Source organism: Chiloscyllium plagiosum, unplaced genomic scaffold (genome assembly GCF_037043375.1).
Source record: "Chiloscyllium plagiosum isolate Xiang-an unplaced genomic scaffold, Cpla_swu_hap1 HiC_scaffold_42, whole genome shotgun sequence".
NCBI lineage: Eukaryota > Metazoa > Chordata > Chondrichthyes > Orectolobiformes > Hemiscylliidae > Chiloscyllium > Chiloscyllium plagiosum.
In genome coordinates this window covers 33,687,609-33,708,929 of record NW_028270180.1, presented here as the reverse complement: position 1 = coordinate 33,708,929, position 21,321 = coordinate 33,687,609, and the positions used below count along the sequence as shown (strand labels likewise).

Below are 21,321 nucleotides of genomic sequence, written 5' to 3'. Positions count from 1 at the left end.
ACACTCATGAGGATGAGGGAAGAATCAAACAAATCTGAAAATTTCCCTGGAATCAAATAATTCAACAAGGTTTACAAACTATTAGTTCTTCACCTCCGTTGGATGTAAAGTCCAATCTAACTTCAATCCTTTATGACAATATGAACCAAGGTTCCAATCAATTTAGTTAGAATTAACAATGATTACATGGAAAGACAACAAGGACAGTTTGGTCTGGAAATACTTGACCTGAAAGTGCTTATTCTGCAAGGAAATTGGCAGGTTAAAAGAAAGCAGGTAAGAAAGTGCAATTAAGAACAGAGTCAGCTTGGTCATGATCAACCGAATGCCTCAGCTGGCTTGAGGGGTCAAATGTCCTAGTTTTTAAGATTGACATGGATGTAGCAAGATCAGCATTCTCTGGATCAGTTCAGACTGTTCATCTTTGTGCACCAAATATATTAACGTTAGATGGATCACTGTGGTCTAAGCCCTCAGCACTGTGGCAATAAGGAAAAACAGTTGGTGATCATAATTAAACAAGTCCTTTTGTAGAAGAAACATTTCTCATCAGAACTAACTAAACTCTTCCATACGGAAGGACGGACGGAAAGAAAGAAAAGAAAGATGCATCAGCTGTGGCTAAATAAGGAAGTTACGGATTATCAAATTGCAAGGAATGCTACAATTCTGCAGTGGCTGGTCAGAAGACCAGACAAATCTCAAGGACAATCAGAAGACAACAAAAATAAAATAGGAGAAAGCAGTGTATGAGAGAAAGTTAACTACCAGTGTAAATGCAAGCCTGGGGAACTGGCAGTAGAAAGTAAGGAAGGTTGGGGGCATTAAGATTTGATTAAATGAGGAAACACTGGTAAATTTGCTGTTAACTCTCTGGAATTCTACTTTAAAATCAAAGTCACAGACAGCTTTCTAATGTAATAGAAATGTATTAGAAGCCAAAAAATTCAGAATTATAATTCAGCTTTTAACTTATTTTAAAATAACTGCAATGCATTGAAAAAATTGTTCAACAAATGCATACCTGAGAAAACTTTGTCCTTCTACTGAAAATGTTAACTTGTAACTGGGATAGAGTTGCTTAGATACCAATTAGCCTCCAGTTCCATGAAGAGACTGTTCGTGAACCAATATTAGCAGGTCATTTGACTATTGGGAGAACGTCCACCAGATCAGATCTTATTTTCACCCACACTCCTGGCAAGACTCACTGGATAGTTGAACACTTGACCCCAACCTGACCCCAATCTTCTTAATCTATATTCACATAGTCCAACCATAAAGTTTGTTAAGGCTCTGGTTGTGAACTGAACAAAGGCCAAGAATCGACCCTGAATGCATCAGCTATTCACTGGAATTAAGACTAGAGTGGCGTTGGTAAAGCACAGCAAGCCAGGCAGCATCCAAGGAGCAGGAAAATCGACGTTTCGGGAATTCTGCTCCTCGAATGCTGCCTGACCTACTATGCTCTTCCAGCACCACTAATCTTGATTCTGATCTCCAGCACCTGAAGTAGTCACTTTCGCCTATTCACAGGAATTGGAAAGCCTTAATTTAAAGGCTTGTTTAAGCACAAATTCAGCTGATAAAATTAACCTGCAGCATTACGATCTGTGATCCCGGAAATACATGTAACCCTTACAAAATTATATCCCAATGGTGACCAGCTCCAGTGAATATTACAGCTGAGGACAGCCCTATAGTAAGTTTATATTGGAAGAAGTTAAAAATCACAACACCAGGTTATAGTCCAACAGGTTTAATTGGAAGCACACTAGCTTTTGGAGCGCTGCTCCTTGAAAGAGCAGCGCTCCGAAAGCTAGTGTGCTTCCAATTAAACCTGTTGGACTATAACCTGGCGTTGTGAGATTTTTAACTTTGTACACCCCAGTCCAACACTGGCATCTCCAAATCATGACTATATTGGAAGAGGGGACAAATTTTGAGAATAAATTTGGTAAACAGGTGAAACTCTTCTGCTGAATCAGCACCCAAATCAGCAAGAATCATCCAAAAGGATAGCTCTTGACCAATTGTCCTATATACCACCTGAAAATACTCTCAATCCATTACTTTGTTGTTGATCCGGTATGATGAAGGAGCGGCACTCCGAAAGCTCGTGTGCTTCCAATTAAACCTGTTGGACTATAAGCTGGTGTTGTATGATTTTTAACTCACCGATTCCTTGCATCATGTGCAATTGCCTAAAGGCTTAGCACTTTTGACGGTTGGGATAGATTTGTACAGGTCAGCCATGGTGTCATAGAATAAAAGAATGGCCTACTCTATCTTACATTGGTAATATATAGTGACAAGGTGTAAAGTCCTCAGAATCCTTTATTAAAGGTACTTGTAGAAAGTCACAAATTATGCTTGACCATGCAAGAGGATTATGCTCAAACAGCACCTAGCCGATTTCTCAACATGGCTGAAAACAGCACTGTTGTCCTTTGCTTCGTAGGAAAGAATTCAGGTCATTTTTATTCCTTAATGGAAAACATATTGAACAGATTTTGCTAACATACAGTGGGAGAAGTAGGAAGAAGCTACAGGTTCTGCAAAGGAGCGAAGATTAGAACTAAGAGGCTGGAGCAAATGGGGAAGAGAAGGGGAAGGCTTTCCAAAGACCTATTTTGCTCATCAAATTCTAGTGTCTCTATTTATAGCAAGTCAGAATGAAACTCAATTACAATACAAATTACACAGGCACTTCCTCCGAGACTGAAAACTTCCGTGCATAAAATTGACAGCTTTCAGAGATATTTCTTACAGTTGCCAAAGTTCAAATAATGCTGTTAAGAACTACCAAAGTAAATAAAGATGATCTTAAACACTGCGTATACATCAAAAGTATGAAAACAGCTTGTATTTGTCTTTTGCTTTTAACATAGTAAAATATGCCAGATACTTCCTAGGGGAGCTATCTAACAAAACTAAACAAGTCACATCAGGTGATGTTTGTGTCAATGATTTTAACCAAGCTGTTGCTCACATGTCTTAACACCATCTTAACTGGGGACTCTTTTTGCTCTATGCAGGAGTGAGTCAGGACACTAAATTGTACCCATGTACAACCAAGAACATACTGAAAGAGTATGTTCAATCAATACCTTCCACCTAAATACAGTACAATTAACTCCCAACTAATACACATAAGCTTGCATGAAAATAGAAGTTCAATGTCTATAAACATGCTAATCTTTTCAAATCCATATGACTTGTGGGCAAGACAGCAAAGTGTAGTTGCAAAGAGCTGGGAAGGACAGCAAACAGGTAAAGGGTGAAATGTAGAGGCAGACCATATATTTTGCTGGGTTTAGGTCATCATCATTTGTAGAAATTCCTCTTATGTTGGGAGCTGTGTAACTCTGGCCAAATAGGATCACCTTACAAAGACTCAAATACTGAACTCTGATCAAAATGAGGCACAACAGAAACAATCCTTCCTGGCTGTGTTTCACAATTCTAGTCTGCACCTATTGTCAATCCCAAATGTCTGCTTCAGACTGTTCCAGGCCCATCCTCAAATTTAAACTAAACACTAATTTAACAGCACAGTTACTGTTACATGTGTTGCAATACGCAGAGTTCGAGGTTGTCTAACAAAAGACAAACAGCATTAGCAATAGTTTAACCTCACTGAAATGATTTAGGCTGCAAATCTTTTGATCTCTGGGCAGTGTGTGGTCAGATGAACATTGATATGTAGCCTGGCCAGTAATACGGTTACTCAGCTTTGCTGACTTTTCTGTCAAGATACAACAGCAGTTGGTATTTACAACTTTTCCAAAGCAGCTTTCAAAATATAACTTAGAAAGCAAACTTTTAAAAGATTTCTCCTTTACGAGAGTAATCCTGCTAATTCAAATAAGGGCACTTTGAAAAGTCACCATTTACTCAAAAAGGAACATCAAGGCTAATAGACTAATCATTTTGTCCAGAAAAACTGAGAGCTGACACAGTCATGGAGTGTAGCTCCACAGGGCTCTGACCTGGAACTGGTCGTGACACATGGGTAACATGTATCAGATGATAGCATTATTCATACATTTGCCAACAACACAATGCTATAATGAGGTGGTAACAAATAGAAAGGGGATTGATTACCTTCACACAATTAACGCAGAGACGGTGGGGTGGGGGGGAGACAGAGACAGAAAGAAACACCACAATCCCAAATTGCCCTTAACATTTTCTGTTTCATTATTTCTCATACAAATTATCCAATAACAGTTCAACAGTCATTTTCTATTTAGATTATTGACAGTTCTGCTAATGCTTTGGACAGCACGGTGGTTCAGTGGTTAGCACTGCTGCCTCACAGCGCCAGGGTCCTGGGTTCGATTCCTGCCTCAGGTGAATGTGTGTGGAATTTGCACATTCTCCCTGTGTCTGCATATGTTTCCTCCGGGTGTTTCCTCCCACAATCCAAAGATGTGTACGACAGGTGAAATGGCCATGCTAAATTGCCCATTGTGTTAGGTGCTTTAGTCTGGTAAATATAGGGCATGGGTCTGGGTGGGTTACTCTGCAGAGAGTCAGTGTGGACTTGTTGGGCCAAAGGGCCTGCTTCCATACTGTAGGGAATCTTTTAAAAAAATGCCACAGTTGGAAAAGTCTAAGTTCATGCAAAAGACACAGTACAAGCACAATCAGTTTCAGCCACCAGTACTTGCACTGCTTTAATACAGATCAGTTTAGACTAGCTCCTGAATGAAATTTAGTCTCGAATGAACATCTTCCCTTCTGTGCAAAGCTAAAAGACAGACTTGAAAGTCTGCTGTTTTCTTTTGCATTAAAGCATTAAATATAAATTATAGCTTTTTTCATTTAACCTAATTTCCTAATCAACCTAACCAAATAAGCCTCGACCTGAAACATTAACTCTGCTTTCTCTCCAGATTCTGCCAGACCTGCTGAGCTTTTCTGGCAATTTGTTTTTGTTTCTGATTATAGCATTTGCAGGTTTTTTTTCAGTTTTTATTCCTAATCAAACAGTTCAGATATGTTATTACACACCTCAGACAGGTGGGACGTGAACCCAGGCCCCTTGGTCCAGGGGTAGGAACCTACCTCTGCACTACAGGAGCTCCTCATTGATGTTCTAACTTGAGAAAATATCTGAAAAGCTAAGTGTGGTATGGAAACAAGTGTGCTATGCATCTGAAATTCAAAGCTCACCAACAGCAGTCCCTCCATATTCACATAAGGAGGACAATCTGCCAGATCAGAACAAAACAGAAAAGATCACAAACTTGTTTTAGCCATTACATGCGCAGTTAGTTTCAGCAAGGCAAAATTATAATAAACCTGCCCACAGCTCCCCAGGTCAAGAAGTCAAGTTACAACATTTAGTCTTTAATCCAGTGCCGTGCCAAATGCACTGAAATCCAGCCAACTCTGATTCTAATGTCAGAGCAATTCTAGGCAGCATGGTTCCAGACATCAAGATTGGAGTGCACAGGGCCAACATTGAAGTAATGAATCAGCAAAAGAACGTGAAAAGACTTTTCCACCAGATATGGATCACAGTTTCACTAAGCCCAAAACAGCTGAAAATGATTCATTCTCGAATTTGACAATATCTCACTTCATCCACATTTCTACTGCTCAGATAGTGGTTTCAGATCAGGAGCTTAAGTTACAATATCTGTGACCAATTGTTAGAGATTGTGACTGTGGCCTGAGCTGCTTTAGGGTTCTAAAATAAATTACTCAACTTAGATATCAGAAGGACTGTGTTGAATGTCACTATGCTTCAATAAATGCTCACATATCAAAGATTGCTTCATTAAATAATTCTTTTACTATGAACACTTCAGATTAGTCTGAGCTTTGAACCATTGGAACTACCACATTAACAAAAAGTTATTTTTCCAGCAACTATTTTATAAGCACAAAACAACCTTCTCAGGTTTCTCCTCATTACAAAACAGATTTAAAAGTTAAAAGTAACTCACTTGTTTTCTTTTGCCTCCATCTCAGAAAAGTAGTACAATATCTCAGTTAAGGTCAGCTTAGCTTGTGAATTTAGAGAGACTCTCCCATATGAAGCCATGTTTCAATTTTATATCCAATCGCACTACAGCCCAGTAGATAACCACACACATATTGCAAAGCAATTCTTTGGTGGATAAATCATTGTGTGGTTTATTGTGTGGTCTGTACACAGAGAGCAGAAAAGCTGCTGCTTCTAATTCTTGGTAGTGTTGACTGAACTGAGCAATTGACGGTCTCCAACGTCTAAGAGGAGGAAACATCATCTGTTGTGTTTCCTATGTATTTATAGACTCTGATGCTTGCATCCTAACTCACAAAATCGTGTGCTCAGGAACATATACCAAAATCAATCCACCAATCCCAATTTTCAAATTCTCAGCCTATTCTCTACCCTTCCATCACCTGTAGCCTCCTTCTCTAGAAAATCCCCAACACTCAAATTTCTGCTTCTGGCACCCTGTACATTCCTTTACATGAGAATGGGATGAGAAAAAGAGAATTAAACTGACTTGGTGCAAAACCCCAGCTTGGGTTTCTTTGACTCAGTCACACAGCATGGAAACAGACCCTTCAGTCCTACACATCTATGCCAACCAGACATCGCAATCCGACTTAGTTCCATTTGCTAGAATTTGGCCCATATTCCTCTAAAACTTTCCTATTCATATACCCAGCCAGATGCCTTTTAAAATGTTGCAATTGTACCCAGTTCCCAACTTGCTCTGGCAGCCCGTTCCACACATGCACCTCCGTCTGCTCGAAAAGGTTACCACTTGGGTTACTTTTAAATTTTTCGCCTCTTACCCAAACCTCTGGCCCTCGTTTTGGACTCCCCCATCCTAGGTAAACAACCTTGACTATTCACCATATCCATGTCCCTCATGATTTTATAAGGTCACCCCTCAGCTTCTGACACTCCAGGGAAAAAAGTCCCAGCCTAATCAGCCCCTCCCTATAACTCATACCCTCCAGTCCCATCAACATCCTTGTAAATCTTTTCTCCTAACATCTTTCCTGTAGAAGCATAACGAGAATTGTACATAGTATTCTAAAAGTGGCCTCATCAATGTCCTGCATAGCCACAACATGATGTCCCAATTCCTATACTCAATGCACTGACCAATGAAGGCGTGCAGGCCAAACACCACCTTCACCACTCTGCCTACCTATTCTGAAGAAGGATCACCAGATCAGAAACATTAACTCTGATTTCTCTGCACAGATGCTGCTAGTTCTGCTGAGCTTTCCCAGCAACTTGTGTTTTTGTCTCTAACTGTGACTCCACTTTCAAAGAAAGCATGCAAATGCACCCCAAGTCTCTGTTTGGCAACATCCCACAGCCCTACCATTAACGGCATTACATAGAGCACATGACAAAATTACACAATTCTTTTGCAACACTTTTTATTGAGGGTAGCTTAAGACTGTAAGACATGATATGTTATTTCCCACTAGCTTTTGGTTCATGGTGCCACCAATATATTGTAGCTTGAAGTGAACTCCAGACTAAAAGAAACCAAGATTTACAGGGCAACTTCAATTATCTGAATGACACGGGCAGGGAGTATTTCATTCGGATAATCGCATGCCCGGATAACACAGTTTACCCAAGCATTGGGACATTGAGATAATCGATGTTCAGATAACAGAGGTTGTTCTATATATAAATAATCAAAGCTAATTTACCTAATTCACCCCATAGTTCTGCAATTTCCTCCACAAAAACTTTATCCAACTGTCTTTTGGAAGTCCGTACTGAATCTGTACCTTTATCCTTTCAGACAGTGCACGATCAGAGTATTGTTTAAATGCATTTGCATTTAAAGGGTCACTTGACACAAAACATTAATTCTGAGTTCTCTCCATAGATGCTCCTGCTGAGCTTTTCTTGCAATTACAGTTTTTGATTTACAGCATCTACAGTTCTTTCAGTTCTGATATAGGAATGATATTCAGGGAACCATATTTTAAAATTATTTTAAAATTGCTTCACCTTTCCACAATGCCATGGTTCAAGGCTTGCACCAAGGTTTCAACCCATCATTACTGGACACAAGTAAAATAAGGCTACAAGAAAAGAACACAACATAAATAGATTCAGTTCTGACGTTATTTGCTCTAAACCTTTCGATTTCCTCAACAGACTGCTCCGAACATGGAGAAAATGGCTGAACCTTAAGCGTGAGGTGAGTTATTGCCCTTGCCATTGAGGCAGCCTTTGAATAAATGTGGCCATCAAGAATCCCTATCAAAAATAAAGACAATGTAAATCAGTGTAAAACCATCCACTCGTTGAAATCTTATACATTAAAAAAAAGACGGCTGTGCCTATTGGAGGCCAGTCAACACATCAAAAGGCTTCAAGAATCCTTCATGTTAGCAAGCCCTAATCATTTTCAACATATACTTTAATGGCTTTTCCTCCAACAAAAGATGGTGACATCCGATAATTAATGTTCAGTACCATTTGCAAAGCCTCAGGTATTGAAACAGTCAGTGCTCATATGCAGGAATACCTGAACAACATTCGGACTTGGGCTGATAGGTGGCAAGTAACATTCACACACGTGCCAAGAAATACTCATCTCCAACAAGAGAAAGTACCTCCCTTGACATTCACAGTGTCTATCAACAACCTGGTGTTCATTACTGACCACTCAGATAGAGTCAGTAGTTCCAAGATGCCTAAAGATTTTCAGTGAGAAACCAACAACTTAGCTTCCCAAAGCCTGCCTGCCATCTACAAGGTTTCTAATATACATAATATAAACCAGAACAGAACTACATAAAAACTGATTTTTAAATCAACTGATGATTCAACAGTCTCCTCCAAGCCTGTTCTACACAAAGGGACTGTTTTCCTTCCTGAAAAAAAAGTGGCATTGAGGCAAAACTGCAGAAATGTTCATTAAAAAATGAAGTCAATACATCATTTTGTACATAAATGTTTTAATGTTAGCAATGTGTAGCAGGGACAGTAAATACTAAACATCTGTAGTTCATAAAAATATCTCTACTTAACATTCAGCACTCTGAAAGTTTCCATTTTACAATTAGAGCACGGCTTCCTTCACAACACATCCTGTTGCTGTTGTGGTTCTGTTTATCATACTTCCTGGCTCATTGTAAATAAATCCCTCCAGAATTTAGCAAATATATGTCTGTTACAAAAAGAAAATTTCAAGAAAGCAAAATATATATGACCCTTAATTTGTATCTTCTGAAGTTGGATGGCAACAATATGCTGTCCTAGTTTCTTGGGATCTTGTTCTCAACATCAGTCTAAATGATATGTCACTTGTTTACACATTGAATGTACACTGACAAAGCTCAATCAGACACCATTAAGATGGCTAGTGGGAAAGTGGGAAATCACATTTGTTATAGATAATTGAGACCATCGAAATAAACATTTTGGATCGAATAAAGAAAATTCAATTTAGTGACATAATTGCTGCACTTAAGCAGAATACTTGGTTGATACTAGGCACCAACAAAACTGGACTGCAAAGCTAAATAACAATTTAGATTCAATGTGCAGTCATTCACAGCTTGATGAGCACAAACAACTTTCAGCATCTTTGGAGTTACCATTGACCAGAACCTGAACCAGACTAGCCATACAAATACAGTGGTAAGAGCAGATCTCACCTTGCAACTCCTCAAAGTCGATCCACCATCTACAAGGCACAAATCAGGAGTGTGACAGAATACTCCCCACTTGCTGGATGGCTTCAGCTCCAAAAACACAACAAGATTGACACCATTCAGGGCATAGCTGCCTGTTTGATTGGCACACATCTGCAAACATCAATGCCTCCATGCTCAGTATCAGTAATGTGTACCATCTACAAGAAGCAATGCAATTCAAACCTTCTTAGTACACCACCTTCCAAATCCACAACTATTTCCATCTTCAATGATAAGGGTAGCAGATATAGGGGAACACCAAAACATGCAAGCTCCCATCCAAGCCATTCACCATCCTGATTTGGAAATGCATTGCTGTTCCTTCAGTTATTTGTGACAAAAACCTGGAATTCCCGCCCTGACAGCATTGTAGGTCTACCTACAACACACGCACCACAGCAGTTCACGACTCACTGCCACCATCTCAAGGGCATTTTTTTTTAAATTTACTCATTTGTGGGATATGGATGTCACTGGCTGGCCAGCATTTATTGCCAGTCCCCAGTTGCCAAGTTGGTAATAAATATTGGTCCAGTAGGAAAAAGGCATGTCTTACAAATGAATTGAAAAACAAACTAGGATACAGTGATGTACGTTTGTAATAAATTATTATTTGGAAACTTGGTTTAAAATTGGAGGCGAAATGGATTTCAGGTTTCATTTCTGTAATGGTGATTTTGATTGCTTTGAAAAGGTCAGAAAATGGGTAAACAGTGCGTCATTTGCTCAGAAAGATGGTGAGGATCCCGTCCAGCTATTCAGGCAACAGCATGCAGCTCTATCAGCATTCTTCAAATAATTAAAGTCACAACAACACACTGGCCATTCATCATGATGCTGTGAACCTTGAAGCAAAATAAATCAACACATTTGTTCATAAAAATGGGTCCAAAAAGACGGACTGAATTAATCTATAAATGGTGAGGTAGGAAGGAAATACTGAGCAATTGAATTGTCCGAACAAGCATGAAAGTTGCTAATTCTGAAGTGGATGAGTAGTCAAAGTGAGTAGGGAAAGTTTAGGGGAGATATATGTGGAAACCTCTTTACACAGAGGGTGGTGGGTGCCTGGTTGCCTGCAGAGGTGGTAGGGGCGGGCACAATAGCATCATTTAAGATATATCTATACAGATAGATGAATGGGCAGGGAGCAAAGGGATACAGACCCTTAGAAAATAGGTGACAGGTTTAGATAGAGGTACTGGATCAGCGCAAGCTTGGTGGGCCGAAGGGCCTGCTCCTGTGCTATAATTTTCTTTGCTCTTTGTTCTTAGTGGAGACCTGGAACACACATTCTCTCCTTCCCCCACCAAAAAACACAACAAGAGGCTGGGTATCAATTAAAACATCAAAACTGGATTTTCAGATCTGTTGGGAAAAGTATAAAGGAGTATGAAACTAAAATTGATGAATTGATTTCAGATACAAATCATCATTATCTCAATAAATTGTTTGAGAGGTGTGAGGAGTTGAACCGCCTTTTGCTCCTAAACTAGTCATCACATCCAAATGATTTATATAGATTGTGAAAATCTGTGTTCTCAGAATGGATCCTGGTGTAGCCAGGATAACAACCTGAGAATGATCCATTTATTTGTTAATTAACTATTTGGCAAGACAAGTACTACCTGTACCATTTTGTTATGAAGATGTGGGTGTACTGTACCTTTAAGAGTAAAAACTAGCAGTGACAGCACCAAGTGTTCTCAATAAGATACAATGTAACATGTGCTCCAGCTATTGGGGTAGCTGGTTGTCTAGAAATGACAAAACAGACTAGAATTAGGCCAATCAGTTTAAATCATACCTCAAAAAAAATTCCAATCAAGTTTGAATTGAGTATATTGACAATCTTAAAAGCCAATGACACAATCCAATGTTTTAAGGTACAAGATTGGGGAAAATTGAACAGTTGAGAGGAGAACTGCCACCAAACCAACAGCTGTAGACTGCTACTCAGAACTCAGAGACACCTGACCTGGACTGCCAATCTACCAACAAAGATAAAAAAGATTCAACCACTGGCTGGTCTTAAAATTTGAATTTTTCTGTACATCTTAATTGTGAGTTTTATTAGACTAGTATTATAGAAGGGAAGATAAAAGATAGGTTGGAGGAAGGAATTGTAAATACCTGTTAGCTAATTACTCTTGGTTATACTTTAAGAAATAACTTTATTAATTTTTACTTCACATAGTTCTTGGCCACTTGAATTTTTACACATTACTGCATGGGATAAATCGTTTCTGTGTTGCTGGCTTTAAGTTAAGCAGGAGGGTTTACCCAGTATCGTAACAATTTCTCGTTATTTTAAGCCTATTGTTTCAATTATTACAATACCTGAAATTTCTCTGCCACGATCTCAATGAAACCCACCAGTACTGGAGAGTTTGAGTTAGAAGGAAAGGCTGGGACTTTTTTTTCACTGAAGTGCAGTCAGTTGAGGCATAACCTTATTGAAGTTTATAAAATCATGAGGGGCACAGATAAGGTTAATAGCAAAGGTCTTCTCCCTAGAACAGGGGAGTTCAAAACGAGGGGGCATCATTTTAAGATGAGAGGAGAAGATTTAAAAAGGGACCTGAGGGGCATTTTTTTTTCCATACAGAGAGTGCTTCGTATGTGAATGAACTGCCAGGGGAAATGGTAGATGCAGGTACAGTTACAACAATTGAGACACATTTGGACTGGTACATAAATAAAGGTTTAGAGGAATATGGGCCAAATGCAGGTAAATGGGACTCATTCGTTTTGGGAAATCTAGTCCGCATGAACAAATTGGACTGAAGGGTCTGTTTCCACGCTATATGACTATGACTCCATATCTCTCAGTGAAACACTGGGAATTCTTGAGAAACATAAAAACAAGTTTTATCATCATATTTTCTACTTCGATTATCTTATCTAGTGTGTTGAGGCTTTCATTTTTTTTAAAATGACTTTTGGTTTGGTATTATGAACCATGCTGAAAATGTGTTGCTGGAAAAGCGCAGGTCAGGCAGCATCCAAGGAGCAGGAGAATCGACAATTCGGCACGAGCCCTTCTTCAGGAAACTTGCACATCTTTGGAGTGTGGGAGGAAACCCACGCAGACACAGAAAAAATGTGCAAACTCCATACAGACAAACAGTCGCCCAAGGCGGGAATTGAACCTGGAGCCTTGGCGCTGTGAGGCAGCTTGTAACCACTGAGCCACCATGCTACCCCCATAATCCTTTTTAGCAGAAGGATTATGGCTGCCAGAGTTATAAGGTGATCTGATTGCTCTCTGGTTATCCTCCCATTATCAACTTACTGGAAGTTTGGAAAATATAATTACAGTTGTAAGAATTAAATGGATATTCCTCAGAATTTATTGAAAGCTATTTGCATTGACCAGTGTTGTCAGAAACCCACCAAGATACGATCATGTTTGCCTGTGATATTATAGATTGGGGAACCAGCTGAAGTGAACTGGCCAGTTACATCTCTCATTTTTCTGTTGATTTATCCACCTGTTATCCTGCCTTTACATTAGAGTTGTTAGAATCAAAGATGATTTGAATTTAAATGAAAAGACAATAACTTGTCATTTAATTTTGCTAAGCTAAAGCTATTGCATTCATAACAAATTGTTAATTCTTTTGTTAAACTATAAAGCAGGTGTCTGGTAACAATTATTTACCATCTTGTACTGGTTACTCAAAAAGTCTAGTTAAGAGTCATTGGAGTCAATTTTGAGGGTTTTAATTTTGCTACAGTATGTTGTAAATTCAGGGATAAAGAGGCTGATTTGATTTGGCCATCTCTGTCATAACAAGTGATAGATTAGAAACCATTTATGGCATGAGACTGTATGCAACACGAGTTTCCCCAAAATAGCTTCACAGTTGGCTCCTGTGCTTTTTTGAAAACCACTTTCAAATACATGCAGAGAGGTGACTGGCTGATAATAGCTGTATCAGTGCAATGGTTATTATAGCTCTATTCCCCCTCTAGGGCCTGGCTTCAAATCTTCAGATCAGTCCGCTCAAAACTTTCTCAAATACATTGTGAAAAGAATCTGGACAACGTGAAGTCAGATCCAAGAGTACAACACAAAAATTAAATGTTATCAGGAACAAAAACACACATTCATCACAAAGTGGAAATTAGCAAACGGACCTAATTGAAAGCGTCAGTTCTATACCCTTTATTTTAGGACACACTCACTGGTAAAACACTAGCATTTAATCCTTAATTCAAGAAAAGCTGACAGAGAAACTAAGACATTAAACAATGATGCAGATATTAATTCAGATGCAGTTAAATTGCAGATTGTTTTTTCGAAACATAAATGTAGTAATTTCAGTCTGTCAATGTTAAATAAATGTCTTTCAGCCAAAGTTGAATTGATACTTGAAAAAGATCTCAAACTAGGATCTCCACGTCTACAAAAACACCAAGACAGACTGTGAATTAAATTAACTCCAACATTGATCAACTTTGCATTGCTCCAATCCGAAACCAAGAACAGTGTTTAGTACAGTTGATCAGATTAAAATACATTAGGCAAGACTACAAAGAGGAAGGAAGAGTTACTTTGATCATTTGCTCAAATACATGCATTAAGTAGAAGAGAAACTCTTTTTTCACCACCCTCATCACTCAATATCTAAATGCTTCCTGAGCAAATGTAGAATTGTGCCACCACTGATGTACCACAAGACCATTCTTACTTGTCAATAATATTGCATAAAATGCTTCCCGTTGGCAATCCAAAACTAGCCTATCAGTTTATAGCCTTTTCTCATAATTGCGTTTTTAATGAAAATGAAAATCCTGCATTTTCAAACCGACCGTCATAATACAGGCCCTAAAAAATATTTTAAAAGACATTGAGACACTTTCTATAGAAACGCATTCTTCAATAAACTTAACACAATAGCCTTACTGCTCAAACTAAGTCTCCTCCACACTGTAGGGAATCTAATCTAATCTAATCTATCCAAACATCATGAAGTCACAGTGAGAATTCAGTTCATGGGGTATTAACACCAGAACTGGGATAGACAGAAGTTAAATGATCTCAGTCACGGTTTAGAATTTTGGCTGAAAAAGGAGGAATCTAGGTTGGAAACAACTGTGCTAAACTTAAATGAGGACAAAGGAATAAGGGTAGATTTAACTGGAGTGGAAGGGGAAAAGGGGTTTAGCAGCAAAGATGGCCGAGACTAATGGCACTCAACAATATATTCAAATGAAAAGAAGTATTGCAAGAAGGGAAATCAACCATGGTTAACTGTGTAAATTAAGGATAGCATCCAATTAAAAGATTAGTAAAAGAAAAGTAAGCAAGATGATTTTAAAATTCAAAAGATGACAAAAAAGGGAGAAATTGAACGCAGAGGGTAAATTTGCAAGTAACATCAAGATGGTCAATAAGAGCTTCCTTAAATATAAGGCTATGTTTCTCAAGCACATTCTCATGCCTTCTCCCTGTAATCCTCGATGCCCTAATCAATCTATCTTTCGGTCTTAAATATATTCAAATGACTTGGCCTAATCAGAAATGGGGTTCTACAGATTAACTACCCTCTGGTTGAAAACGTTTCTCCTCATCTCAGTTCTAAAGACCCTTCACTCGGATGCTGTGCCCTCAGGTTATAGTCTCTCCTACAATTAGAAACATCTTCCCTATACTGTATCCACTCTATCCAGGCCTCATGTTTTTAAGTTTCAATGAGATTTCCCCCCCCGCCCCATCTTTCTAAACTCCATTGAGTAGATCATAAGAATCCCTACAGTGTGGAAGCAGGCTACTCAGCCCATTGAGTCTCACTGACAATTCAAAGAAAAGCCCACTCAGACCCACCCACCTAGCTCACCCCTGTAACCCTACACTTCCCATGGCAATTACAACCACCTTGCATATTCTTGGACAGTATAGGCAATTTAGCATGGCCAATCCATCTCACCTGCACAACTTTGGACTGAGGGGAGAAACTGGAACACCTAGCGGAAACCCACGCAGACTAGGGTAGAATTTGCAGTCGTCAAACACTGGGATTGAACCCAGGTCCCTGGCACTGTGAGGCAGGATTGCTAACCACTGAGCCACTGTGCTTCCCCAGAGTACAAACCCAGAGTCCTAAACCACACCTCATGTATTAAGCCCTTCATCCCTGGGATCATTCTTATGAACGCCATGCAAGGCCAGCGTATTCTTCCTTAGATATGGGGCCCAAAACTGCTCACAATATTCTAAATGCAGGCAGACCATATCCTTTTACAGCCTCAGCAGTATACCTCTGCTCTTTCATTCTAGCCCTCTTGAAATGAATGCTAACATAGGAAGGCAAATACAAATCGCCAACAAGGCGATTAATCTTGAGTATCCCAAGGACTTAAGACTCCCAATCCCTTCGCGTTTCAGATTTCCAAAGCGTCTCCGTTTATAAAGTTGTCTATGCCCACTCTTCCTATCAAAGGTGCATAACCTCACATTTTCCCACATTATATTCCATCTTCCACTTTGCCCATTCATTTAGCCTGTCCAAGTTCTTCTGCAGCCTCCCCGCTTCCTCAATGTTACCTGTCCATCCACCTATATTTTTGCATTCCACAAACTTAGCAACAATGCCCCCAGTTCATTCATACAGATTGTTAATGTGAATAGTTGTGGTCTCAACATTGACCACTGCAGAACTCCACTAGTCACTGGCTACCATTCTGAAACGACCCCTTTATCCCTACTCTGCCTTCTGTCAATCAGCCAATTCTCTATCCATGCCAGTACCTTGCCACTAACAAGGTAACACTAACACTATCTTAATAAGCCTCCTGTTGTTGAAGGCCTTCTGGATATCCAGATAGATCACATCCATTGGCTCTTCTTTGTCTAATTTGCTCGCTACCTTCTCAAAAAAATTCAACAGATCTTTTTTCAGCCATGACCTCGCATTGATGAAGCTGTGCTGACTCAGCTCTATTTTACCATGCACTTCTAAATACTCCATAATTTCATGCTTAATAACAGGCTCAAATCTTACCAACAATCAAATCAAGTGGGGAGACATCTGCTAATGTTCTGCAGGAGGGTTTAAACTAATTCACTAGGGGAATGGGAACCTAAATTGTAGTTCCAGTGTCCATGAGGTTGAGGTTGAGAGTAGTGAGGTCAGAAATGAAGTTTCAAGGTTGCAAGAGTTCACTAGCAAGCAGGAAGGTGGCTTGAAGTATGCCTACTTCAATGCCAGGAGCTTCCAGAATAACTTATATGAACTTCCTGGGATTTCGATGTTGTGGCCATTTCAGAGATATGGATATAGCAGGGAGAGGAATGGTTTTGCAAGTTCCAGGAATTAGATTTTTCAGTAAGAGCAGAGAAGTTGGTAAAAGAGGAGGAGGAGGTGTGGTATTATTAGTCAAGGAGAATATTACGATGGCAGAAAGGACGTTTGACGACTCGTCTACTGAGGTTGTATGGGCTGAGGTTAGAAACAAGAAAGGAGAGGGTACCATGTTGGGAGTTTTCTAGAGGCCTCCGAATAGTTCCAGAGATTAGAGAAAGGATAGCAAAGATGATTCTGGATAGGAGCAAGAGTGACAGGGTAGTTGCTTCGGGAGACTTTAACTTATAAAATATTGACTGGAAATATGATCGTTTGAGTACTTTAGATGGATCAGTTTTTGTTCAATGTGTACAGGATGATTTCTTGACAGTATGTAGACAAGCCAACAAGGTGCGAGGCCACATTGTATTTCTGGGTAACGAACCTGGCCAGGTTTTAGATTAGGAGGTAAGTGAGCACTTTAGTGATAGTATCCACAATTCGGTCATGTTTACTTCATCAATGGAAAGGGTTAGGTTCATACCACAGGGCAAGAGCTATTGCTGGGGGAAAGGCAATTATGAAGCAATTAGGCAAGATTTAGGATGCATAGGATGGGGAAGGCAACAGCAGGGGATGGGCACAATTGAAACATGGAACTTATTCAAGGAACAACTATTGTGTCATTGAGAAGTATGTTCCTGTCAGACAGGCTAGAAGTTGTCGAGCGAGGGAACCATGATTTACTAAGGAAGTTGAATCTTTTGTCAATAGGAAGGCAGCGGCTTTTGTTAGGACCCGACGTGAAGGGTCAGTTAGGGCGTTTGAGAGTTACAAGTTAGCCAGGAAGGACCTAAAAGAGAGAGCTAAGAAGCGCCAGGAGGGGACATAAAAAGTCGTTGGCAGGTAGGATCAAGGAAAACCCTGAAGCTTTCTATAGGTACATCAGGAATAAAAGAATGACTACAGAAAGATTAGGGCCAATCAAGGACAGTAATGGGAAGTTTGCATGGAGTCCGAGGAGATGGAGAAGTATTAAATGAATATTTTTCGTCAGTATGCACACTGGAAAAAGATAATGTTGTCGAGGAGAATACGGAGATATAGGCTATTAGACTAGATGGGATTAAGGTTCACAAAGAAGTGATAGCAATTCCGAAAAGTGTGAAACTAGATAAGTCCCCTGGACCAGATAGGATTTATCCTAGGATTCTTGGGAAGCCAGGGAAGCCTTTGCCTTTGATCTTTATGTCATTGTGATCTACAGGAAAAGTGCCAGAAGACTGGAGAATAGCAAATGTTGTCTCCTTGTTCAAGAAGGGGAGTAGAGACAACCCTGGGAATTACAGACAAGTGAGCCTTACTTCAGTTGTGGATAAAGTGTTGGAAAAGGTTTTCAGAGACAGGATTTATTCGCCTCAAGATGATTATAAGCTGATTAGGGATAGTCAACAGTTTTGTGAAGGCTAGATCATGCCTCACAAACCTTATTGAGTTCTTTGAGATGCTGACCAAACAGGTGGATGTGGGTAAAGCAGTCTATGTGGTTTATATGGATTTCAGTAAAACGTTTGATTAGGTTCCCCATGGTAGGCTATTGCACAAAATACAGAGACATGGGATTAAGGGTGATTTAGCTGTTTGGATCAGAAATTGGCTAGCTGAAAGAAGATAGAGGGTGGTGGTTGATGGGAAATATTCATCCTGGAGTGCAGTACACCACTAGTAACTAAAATGATCTGTTTTGGGGCCACTGCTGTTTGTCATTTATAAAAATGACCTAGATGAGGGCGTAGAAGGATAGGTTTGTAAATTTACGGATGACACGAAGGTCAGCGGAGTTGTGGATAGAGCTGAAGGATGTTGCAGGTTATAGAGGGATATAGATAAGCTGCAGAGCTGGACTGAGAGGTGGCAAATGGAATTTAATGCAGAAAGGTGTGAGGTGATTCACTTTGGAAGGAGCAACAGGAATAAAGAATACTGGGCTAATGGTAAGATTCTTAGTAGTATAGGTGAGCAGAAAGATCTCTGTGTCCATGTACATAGATCCCTGAAAGTTCCCACCCAGGTTGATAGGGTTAAGGCGGCATATGGCTTGTTAGCTTTTATTGGTCAAGCAATTGAGTTTCAGAGCCATGAGGTCATACTGCAGCTGTACAAAACTCTGGTGTGGCCACACTTGGAGTATTGCATACACAGTTATGGTCACCACATTATAGGAAAGACGTTGAAGCTTTGGAAAGGTGCAGAGGAGATTTACTAGGATGTTGCCTGGTATGGAGGGAAGGTCTTACGAGGAAAGGTCTTAGGAGGAAAGGCGGAGGGACTGGAGGCTGTTTTCATTAGAGAGGAGGTGGTTGACAGGTGACTTAATAGAGACATACAAGATAATCAGAGTTAGATAGGATGGACAGGGAGAGCCTTTTTCCAAGAATGGTGACGGCGAGCACGAGGGAGCATAGCTTTAAATTGAGAGGTGATAGATATAGGACAGATGTCAGAGGTAGTTTCTTTACTCAGAGAGTAGTAAGGGTATGGAATGCTTTGCCTGGAATGGTAGTAGATTCGCCAACTTTAAGTACACTTAAGTCGTCATTGGACAAGCATATGGACGTACATGGAACAGTGTAGGTTAGATGGGCTTCAGATTGGTATGACAGGTTGGCGCAACATCGAGGGCTGAAGGGCCTGTACTGCGCTGTAATGTTCTATGTTCTATATAAGTAGGGTAAAGGGCAATCCCAAGGCATTAGCAGCAAGAGGGTAGCTAGGGAAAAGATATGTCCATTCAAGGACAAAGGATGGAATTTATGCCTGGAACCAGAACACATGGATGAGATGCTTAATGAGTACTTTGTATCAGTATCCACTAAGGATAAGGAAATGGATGAAGACTCAATTCAGGAAGGGTACGTTGATATTTCGAGCATGTTGCTATTAAGAATGTGGTCATGTTGGGTGTCTTGAAAAACATTTAAGGTGGGCAAATCCCCAGGCCTATGCCAAGTTACTGAAGGAGGCAAAGGAGGAGATTGCTGCTGCCTTGACAGAGATCTTTGAATCCTCTTTAGCCAAAGATAAGGATCCAGAACAGTGGCAAATAGCCAATGTTGTTCCTTTGATTAAGGAAGGGAGCAGGGATAATCCAGAAATTATAGGCAGGTGAGCCTTGGATTAGTGGTTAGAAAATTATTGGAAAAGATTCTTCGGCATAAGATTTACTTGCACGTACAAAAAAATGGACTTATTAGGGCTGATCAGCATGGCTGTGTGAGGCAGGTCTAGTCTCAAATTTGGTTGAGTTTTTTGAAGTAACGAAGATGATTGAGTGTAGGGCAGTGGCTATTGTCTACATGAATGTTACTAACGCATTTGACAAGTGTGAGGTAGTGCACTTTGGGAGGTAAAATCAAGATGAAACCTTAGGAACATTCAAATAGAGGGATCTTGGGGCTTAAATCCATAGCTCCTTGAAAGTGGCAACACAAGTAAGTGAATAAGGTGGTAAAGGCATCATATAGCACGCATGATTTGATCTGTCAGGGCATTGAGTACAAAGATTGGCAAGTCATGTTGCAAGTGTATTAGACTTTAGTCACCTCACATTTGGGTTGCCGCATTATAGTAAGGATGTGGAGGCTTTAAAGGAGGTGCAGAAGAGCTTTACCAGGATGTTGCCTGGATTGGAATACATTAATTATAATGGAAGGATGGACAAACTTAAACTATTTTTGCCAGAGCATCAGATGCTGAAGTGCGACTTGATAGAATAGATAAGATGAGGGCATGGATAGGGTGGATCGTCAGAGACTCTTTGCCAAGGTGGAAATGTCAAATAGTAAGGAGTATAGGTTTATGGTGACAAGAGGAAAATTTAAAGGAGATGTGAGAGGAAAGGTTTTTTTTTACATAAAAAGGGTAATAGGTTCCTGGAATGGACTGCCAAGGAAAGTGATAGACGCAAACATAATAGCAAAGTTTATACAGGCATTCGGGCAGACACGAACAGGTAAAGGATAGGGCAATACAGACCATGTGCAGGCAGATGGGATCAGTTTAGAATGGCATCATGATCAATGTGGAAGTAGTGGGCCAAAGGGCCTGTTCCTGTGCTGTAATGTTATACGTTCCGTTTCATGTTCTATTATAAACTATTAAATGGCTTTCAGCAAGGAATTGCACGTAAAGCTACTTAAGCTAAGAAAAATGATATTAAGAGTACATTAGCTTGGATAGAGAATTGACTCATTAATAGAAGACACAGATTTGGGATAAGGGGGCAGGCATTTTCAGGGTGCAACCTGAAAATGGAATGGAGTGCTACGGAGATCAATTA

General features: G+C 39.9%; 1 protein-coding gene across 3 annotated transcripts in view; it reads right to left on the bottom strand.

Moving 5' to 3' along the window:
- The window catches only part of tbc1d2b (TBC1 domain family, member 2B), a 161,530-nt gene that overhangs the window by 101,622 nt on the left and 38,587 nt on the right, over nt 1–21,321 (bottom strand). Inside the window, exon 1 of one of the 3 annotated variants that reach the window (XM_043680144.2) lies at nt 5,961–6,179. The exons of the other annotated variants lie outside the window; for them this stretch is intronic. The gene's annotated coding sequence lies outside the window, so the exon portion shown is untranslated. Of the gene's footprint in view, nt 1–5,960; nt 6,180–21,321 lie in introns of those variants that run through there. 3 annotated transcript variants of the gene reach the window in all.